Consider the following 7854-nt stretch of genomic DNA (forward strand, 5'->3'; position numbering starts at 1 on the left):
ATTTTCTGGTTCCAGACCACCCCTCCTGCGGTGCCGGGCTCACAGAACACACTGGGGGAATTTGGATTTCAGTGAACCCCAACGTGGAAAACCCACTATCTGGGAGAGTCCAGCATTTTCCCTGCCCCTCCCCAAAGAGAAGCTGCAGGAGCCTGGCACCACTCCCCGCCCCCCGGGGTCCCCACTGTTGAGGAGCCCAGGCCTGTGCAAGGAACTGAGAATCTGCAGGCTGCCACCTGCCCCACAGAAGGAGCAGGAGCCAGCCCCAGGGTGCGAGCAGGTGGCTCCCTCTCTCGTCCTGGGGTCACGGCTTCAAGACCTCTACACGATGATCAGGGACTGACTCTGCGAACTGGGGTCAGCACACCTCCCTGCCCCAGGTCACTGGGAACAACTCCCGAGGCCGTGGCCTTTTGCAGGCCGAACTCCAAGGGGTTATTTAAAACCCTGCCTGGGAAGTGACTCAGGAACTTGGGGCGGACACCCCAGCCCACGCCCTTCTCTAAATGTCACCCGGTCAAACCACCAGGTGGCAGCTCAGCAGAGCAAAGCCACCCCACCCCCATACCCACTGGTGCGTGCGCCCGCCCACCCGCCCACCCCGTCGCCACGGGGCCTCCGCTAAACAAACTGAGGAGAAGCCAAGTCAAGACGGCTTATTCAAGACCGGTTTAGTCTCGAGTTTTGCCAACAAAGAAACAGTTTTATTGAAAAATAAAAGCACTCAATCCTTCAGCTTACTTCACCACCGTTTGCCTAAACCTGTTCCCAACTCCAGCCGTCCTCCCGTGTCTTCAGCGTTAGTTCTCAACACCTGTTCCACCTTACGTTGAAATCACCTCTCCTGTCCGCATTTTCCTCCCTTGTGTGCAGGGGAAATAGTCCACACGCGGCACAAGCAGCAGTTTAGAATCACCGACTCTGGGCAGTTCGAAACCTCTGCTCCCCGCGGGACGCAGCGGCTGGGGAGGAAGAATGAGGACCCGAGACACCCGCGCGGGGCGGCCTCCGAGCGGGGGCTCCTCTGAAAGCAGAGGCGAGGCTGCTCTGCCAACAATCGCTGCATCAAAAGTGGAGGCCCTGGCCCCCCGACGTATCTTGACCCCTTGTCTGTGCTCTCAATCGCGTCTACTTTTCTTGGGTTTTTTGGAGTCAGAGGGCGCCCAATGAACAGTTCAACACTCCCCGCCTCGCCCCGCAGACCCACGCCACAGGACTGCTTTCCAACAGGCCAACACTCTGCACAAGCGTTTCAGAAAGCAATGCAAAATACCTTGCTACTTCTCGGCTTTGTATCAGGGAGTGTCTCGCCCTGAGCGGACGGCCTGGATCTCGCCTGGCTGGGCTCTCCACCTGAAAACAAGGCAGGACAGCCCTCGTCACAACCGCTACCCGAGTGCGGTTTACCCAGACCTCTCCCCCTCCACTCGCCAGCACGCTGGTCTGGAGGGTCACGTATAGGGTTCTAGGTAGCACTGCGGCGTCTCCTTGGCAGGACAAAGCCAGGTGTGGCCCTCTGGTGTTCCCCCACCTGCCCTCTAGGCCCACCTCCTGCTCTGCTGTCTCAAGGGTCCTTAGAGCAGGGTGTGGGGGCGCAGGGCTTAGAAGCCCCAGCCACTCGGGAGCAGCCGGAGTGCAAAACACACTCGCCCAAAGACCTCCAGAAAGCCCTCCCCAGACAGACCTACAGAACGATCGCTTCCAAGAGGGAGACCCTCTCCTGGTCAGTCCCAGCGGGCCAAAGGCCGGCCACACGCTCGCCTCCATGCGCCCCCCCATGACGAGGGTCATCTGACACACGAGAACCCGAAGAGCAAAGCGGCTGGTGCCCTGCTCGGCGTTCCCGCTAGAAGCCCGGAGGCAGGTCTACCTGTGGCGCGTAAGCACCGCCCGCGGCAGCTGGCAGGCATGTTCGGCTACAAACCATTCTTAGTGCCCACGGTTCTGAGCACTGAGCGTAGAAATAGCCGCTTCCTCTTTGCCCCAACGTCACAGGTGCAGCAGAGCAGCTGTGTCTGTGGTGCCGGGAGGCCCGGCGTCTGAGGGGCACAGCCACCCCCCTGACCCCCAGCAAGGAGGCGGGGGGGTAACACCTCACCTGCTGGGGCCAGCGTCTCCTCTCCACCTCGGTCTGGACGGTGACGGTGTTATTCTGGCCCACGTTCACAGGCTGGCAGTCCCCTTCCTTCCTGGATTAAGGAACAAATACCCTGACCCCCAAAAATCACTGTGTAAAGTTGGCCGCCATTATTACCGTTACCAAATCAGACACCAGCCTCTACCTCTGCGGGACTGTGACAGCCGTCTAGCGAGGCGCGTGGCAGGGAGGCGCTTTCGAGCGGTCTCTCGTCCTGCCTGTCACTCGTGTTTCCAACCCCGGCTGCTACCGACGAGGTGATCCTTTTTATCTTTTCTGCCCCAACGGGCAGCCCGCACTGGCGCCTTAGTGCCCGATGTAGCCGGGGGACCGCAGTGGAGCCGGGAGGGTCTTCCTTCCTGAGGGGTTGCTGCCCGCCCCCCCCCCCCAAGAGCTACTAACCAATGGACCAGAAAGCCACAAACCAGGAGACGGGTCAGGAAACAGTGCCCTGCAATTCTTAAAACCGGAGAAAGCCAGGATGGCCGGCCTGTGCCACGGTCTCCGCATTGTCAAAACCCTGCAACTTGACCGCTCGAGTTTCTGGCTGTGCCACGCATCCAACTTGCTTCAGGAGGCAGAGCACGCTAACGCTCTGACCCAGAGCCATCTGAAGGTTAGATGGATAGGGGCCGGTGCTCGGTCTCCCCCAAATGAAATTTCAGGTGCCTTCACTCTTTTCATCCCTGGGACGGGGAACCCTCAGCCCTTCAGCAGGTCAGCCTACCTGAAATCCACTCACCTCTTCTGCTCATCCCTGCTTGTCAGCGACCCACTCCTACCTCCTGCTGTCAAAGGCCGGACCGCCTCACCATCCTCACCATCCGAGGCCACCCAAGAGCTGCGACACAACGGAAGGGCTTTCACGTGAGGCTCCAGGGTGCCAGGAAGCACATCTACGATCTAGCTCCCTGTCCGCTGTCAGGCTATTAATCATCCAGACGTTCTGCAGCCGGAACGCTGGGCGTAGACAAGCCTCCCTTCTCTCTGCCGCCGAATGACACAAATGTGACACAAACGCAGCCACACCTGCAACGCCTCTGGGGGCAGTGAGCTCTGTGCCGGGAACACCAGCAACTCAAGGGTTATTCCCCTGACCGCGTGGACGGTGGACTGTCCCCGTTCAGAAAACCACATCACACTTCGGGGCGGACTTGTTCCAGCGCCTCCGTGTCGACTCACCTGGGACCCCAGGACGCCCTCCCAGGTGCTCGGTCTCTAGCAAACTCCCTAGAGAAAAAGAAAAGCAGCCCTTTGTAAAACTCCCGCGAACCCACAAGGAGCCACTTCTCGTGGGCTGTTCTGCTTGCATTCGGCGTCCAGAGACCCTGCCACCAGGCCTACGCGTGGCCAGGAACCCCCAAAACCCATTTACCGTCCCCCTCCCCGGTCCCCGCCTAACTCGAGTGTGGAAAACTAAGGTCACAGGCTGGCCGCGTATGGAGCCCGGGGACCAGGTCTAGGAATGCCTGTCCCCACCGGGCCCCCGGCTAAGCAGCGGCATTCACACCACCGCGCTTCGGAAGCCGCCTTTCGGCCACACCCGACCAGGGAATGAGGGGCAGCCCACCCGCTTTTTAAAGCAAAAACAACGCGTGGCCAGAGGCGGGAGGCCACTTCCTCCGGGTCTCAACTCGCGAGGGAGGACGGCGGGCGATCAGCAAGGTCCGGACCCGCCCGCCGCCTGGCCCGGGACCCGCCGTCCCTCCCGCGGCCGGCCCGGCACCGGGAGCGCACGGCAGCAGCTCGGGTCACGGCTGGCGAGGCCCCGGCGGGGAGGCGGGCGCCCTGGGCTCCGGGAACCAGGCCGCGCGTACCACCCGGACACGCCGCCACCGCCCGGAAAGGACGCGCGCACGCGCGGTGAGCCTTTTATAGCGCGTACGGCGGCCCGCGAGGGCCAAACCGCGCCGTCCCCAGCACGCCGCCGCAGCGCCCCCTAGCGGAGTCTCCCGGCCTCTGCTGCCGCCTGTCGCTCCCCGGGAGCCGTCCCCAGAGACAGCCAGGCCCCACCGGCTGGAGCTCCCACTCTCTGCCGGCGCCCCCGGCTCAGTCCGCTGCGGGCGGCGGCCCCGGGTCCTCCTCCCGGAGAGTGCGAGCCTGCGAAACGGAGATCCGTTGACCTACGTCCCGTGGGGGGGGCAGGACTGCAGGAATCGATCTGTGCAAAGCACCTGTCCCGTACCCCGAGAGCGGCCCCGAACCTGGGGCCTCCTCTCTGCGAGGCTAGGCTCAGCCTCTGCCGGGCGGCGGGGGGTGGCCCTCAGGAGGATCCCCTGGGGGGAGCGCCGCCTTCACCCCCTCGGCGGGGGTCTCCTGGGCTCGGCCTCTCGCCGAGCGGGGCGGGGCCGCTAGGGCACCAGGCAGCGTCCCTCTGCTTCCTCCTGCACCTGGAAGCTTCTGGGGTCGGGTCGGGAAGGACCCTCCAGGGATTCATTAGCCTCCTGGTGCTTCTCCCCAGCTAACAAATTACCGCTAACTGGGGCGGATGGAGCGTGGCCTGTGGAGCCGGGGTCAAGTCAGGGTAAGTTACTGCTGAGGACTGAGGACGGATCCACGAAGAATGCTACCGTGCCCTGGGGGCAGAGTGGGGAGTCCCAGGGTGCCCCCAGACCTGGCCTGCCCCAGGCATGTCCATTTTTGCCGCAAGCTCGGGTTGGCTGTGAGCACTCTGGGCAGCTCTGGGCAGCTCTGGGCTGCTTTGGGGAAGAAAGTACACCCTCCTCGCTCCCCATTTACCTAACAGCCTGCGGGAGGCTCTGTCCCAGCGGGAGGGACCAGCCAACTCTAGCTGGAGGCCTAACTCTGAGGAAAAGAGGAGTTTCTTATGCTCTGGCCACTCGGATCCAGCACCCCGGCCCTGTGCCCAGCCGTCACACTCTGGTCTTCAAAGCAGCAGGCCATGCTGTTGACCTGGGTGACCGTGGCACTGACAGTGGGAGCCAGCTGCCCGTTTCCCTTTTTGTCCCACTGGGACCGGATGGAGCCCAGGTGGTGGCAGGGTGCCACCTTCTCAAACAGCATCTGGGGATCAGGGGGAGTGCCAGCAGGCCTTGCCACATCCCAGAGCTTGGCACCCATGGTCCCCCCAGTTCCAGGGAGGGTCCCTGCTCAGAGCTTGAGCTCAGGAAGCTGAAGACATACCTCAAGAGTAGGGGAAGGCCTGGGTTTGTTCCTGCCCACCAAGAACACCCCACACAGGATGACCGGGACCCCACACTGGCCGAAAGGGAAGCGGCAGGTCACTTCCTCCAAGCACCAGAAGGCAGCTCCTACCGCCCGCCTGGAGGGGGCAGGGCCATCCTTGCACCCCCCTCCCCACCAGTCCCCTGCTCAGCGGCACACTTCCTGTGCAGCTGCACTGAGGGCTGCGTTTCTGTCTCCCATGCAGTCAGGTTCACATCAACTGCCTGATCGGTGCTGTGGCCTGAGAGCCTCTTGGGCAGATGCGAGGAAGGCGAGCCGTGGAGCCCCCTCTGTCCCCAAACGGGCCAGATCCCATCCAGCTTTATATCTGTTTTGGCTTCTGGAATGGTCACAGCCCATCCGAGCGGATGCATGGCGAGTGTCCTGTCCACAGTCGGAGGATAACCGAGGCCCCAGGGTTAACAACCTTGCCCAGGCCGCATGGTTCGCAACGGTGGAGCCGGGACTGGGACCACGGAATGGCGCGTCTGGGCCGCCGAGGCCAGAAGGAGGCTCCCCTGCGTCCCCTTATCCGGCTCAGGTGATCGCTGCGTCCAGCAGCCCGGCTGGGAGGGGACCCCCGGCAGTGAGGCTTCTCATCACTCACTCCGGTCTCTGAGCCCCAGGAAAAGGCTGGAGGGCCTTTGCTGGTGGAGCTGGCTTTGGGCTGGCAAGTCACATCCTGGACATAGACAGTGGGTCTTACAGGAGATGACCCCTAGGTCTCCCACTCCGCACGTAGAGACCTCACACCCACTCTACTACTCAACTGATTTCTCTCCCCAACGTGGACCAGACCCAAGGGTCCCATCACTGTTCCCAATCCCTTATGTCCACCACTGCTATGATGAACACCCCCAAAACAACACCTTTGAAAAACTGCGCCAGGGTTTCTCTGCTGATCCTGGGACCAGCCCTGCCGGGGGAGGGCCTGCCCCTGCGGCGTGGATGGGAGCTGCGCTCTGTTGTCCCAGAGAGGGTAACCTGTCACACTTCTCGCTGGGGATCGGCTGGGGCCTCTGCTTCCTCACATTGTCACCTGGGCTGGCGGTCCCAAGACCAGAAACCTACCCCTCTGAAGTAGACCACCGTTGCCTCCCTCGGGTCTCACTTGCCCGATTTTCTCCCTGGGATGCCCCGCATCTCTGACGCCTGCTCCCATGGGGGCTGCCTCCCCTTGGACTGGGACGGGTGTGGCCTCCATCCCAGGGGACACACTGGCTTTGGTGCATTATTTGGCACAGAGGCCTGTGGACCACTCTGGCCCTGGGTCGTGAGGGATGCTCTCCCCTCTGTGGTGTGACCGTCTGGCCTTCTGCATCTGCCGGTTTCTGTTTGGGCCACGGGAGGACCAGCCGTGTCCTGTCTGGCTTCAGGCTGTGGTGTCACAGCACGCACAGGGGTCTCCACCCCGAGACCATTGTCACCGAAGGGGCCTCCATATTCCCACCTAATCTTTAATCCATTGCGATTTCAATATCAAAGGAGAAAGAGTCTATTTCAAACGGCCACAAAGTACAAAAATGAATCTGTCTCGTCTGAAAATTCGGTGCAGACCCAAAGGTATCTCTTGTGAGATTCCACTTGAAGGAAACCTCCAGAGGAGGTAACGGAACACGGAGAGAAAGCAAACTGGGGGTTCCCAGGGGCTGGCAGGGGCACGAATGGGGAGTGAGGTCTCCGGATACATGGTGACCCTTGGGGACGGAGATATTCTGCAACAATATTCTGTGCCGTGGTTCACAGCGTTGTGAGCGTACCCCGTGCTCAGGAATTGCACGATGTAAAACAAACAAAAATTTTTATTGAAGATTAATGTGGATTATAAAGAAACAATGAACAAATAAAGTAACAGCTAAAAAGAAGAGGAGAGAAAGGATAAGGGAGAAGAGGAAGAGACATTCTGGTGGGGGGTCATGGTCAGGGAATGGAACAACAATTAGAAATAGAAGAAACACCCCATGAGAGCCTTCAGGCCCTTCATTTGTGGCTGGCATCCATGTGGGAGCAAGGGCAGTGGCAGGGGAGGGGGCAGGAGTGGGGAGAAGGACACTGGGAGGGGCGGGGAGAAGGGCAGTGACAGGAACAGAGTTGGGAGCAGCAGCGGGAACTGTGAAAGCAGCAGAGGCAAGAGCCGAAGCAGGACCCAGCTGACTCTGCTCAGGTGCCCGCTGTCCCTGCACAGGTCCCAGGTCACCTGCTGGCTCCCAGGCCCCTGCAGGAGTCGCTCCAGGCACCACCCCTGCCTGCAGAGCCCCCGAGGCCCCCGATGCTGTTGGGCCGGGCTCTGGAGCCACACCGGCTTCTGGTCCTGCCCCGGACTCTTGAGAAGGAAACATAGTGGTGGTTGCAGCGGCTCCAAGGCCTCAGGGTGAGAGGAGGGAAGGTCGCCCCCTCCACCCAGCGCCAGCCTCTCCAGGGGGTTTGAAGACACACAACTCACCCCAGACCCTCCTCGAGAAGCTGTGGCCAGGGACCCACACCAGGGGGTCCCTGCAGTCCGCAGCCCGGGCTCTCAGTCTGCTACTGGC

General features: G+C 61.5%; 1 long non-coding RNA gene and 2 other non-coding genes across 7 annotated transcripts; all 3 read right to left on the reverse strand.

The window, feature by feature from the left end:
- Positions 1 to 646: 646 nt before the first annotated feature.
- On the reverse strand, positions 647 to 4029 carry LOC102900539. 5 transcript variants are annotated; one of them, XR_002737725.2, is made up of 5 exons: positions 3955 to 4029; positions 3320 to 3367; positions 2880 to 2978; positions 2099 to 2210; positions 647 to 1353 (listed from the first exon to the last, which is right to left on the reverse strand). It is a non-coding gene; the product is annotated as an uncharacterized LOC102900539 (long non-coding RNA). The 5 variants fall into 5 exon arrangements; XR_002737726.2 differs by having other exon boundaries at positions 3875 to 3982; XR_002153150.3 differs by lacking the exon at positions 3955 to 4029 and adding an exon at positions 3708 to 3868.
- LOC111557667 lies at positions 1907 to 2042 on the reverse strand. The gene has a single exon (XR_002737901.1). It is a non-coding gene; the product is annotated as a small nucleolar RNA SNORA43 (small nucleolar RNA).
- Positions 3055 to 3188, reverse strand: LOC111557669. Its single transcript, XR_002737903.1, has one exon. It is a non-coding gene; the product is annotated as a small nucleolar RNA SNORA17 (small nucleolar RNA).
- Positions 4030 to 7854: the final 3825 nt, after the last annotated feature.

Source organism: Felis catus, chromosome D4, assembly GCF_018350175.1.
Source record: "Felis catus isolate Fca126 chromosome D4, F.catus_Fca126_mat1.0, whole genome shotgun sequence".
NCBI classification, from domain to species: domain Eukaryota; kingdom Metazoa; phylum Chordata; class Mammalia; order Carnivora; family Felidae; genus Felis; species Felis catus.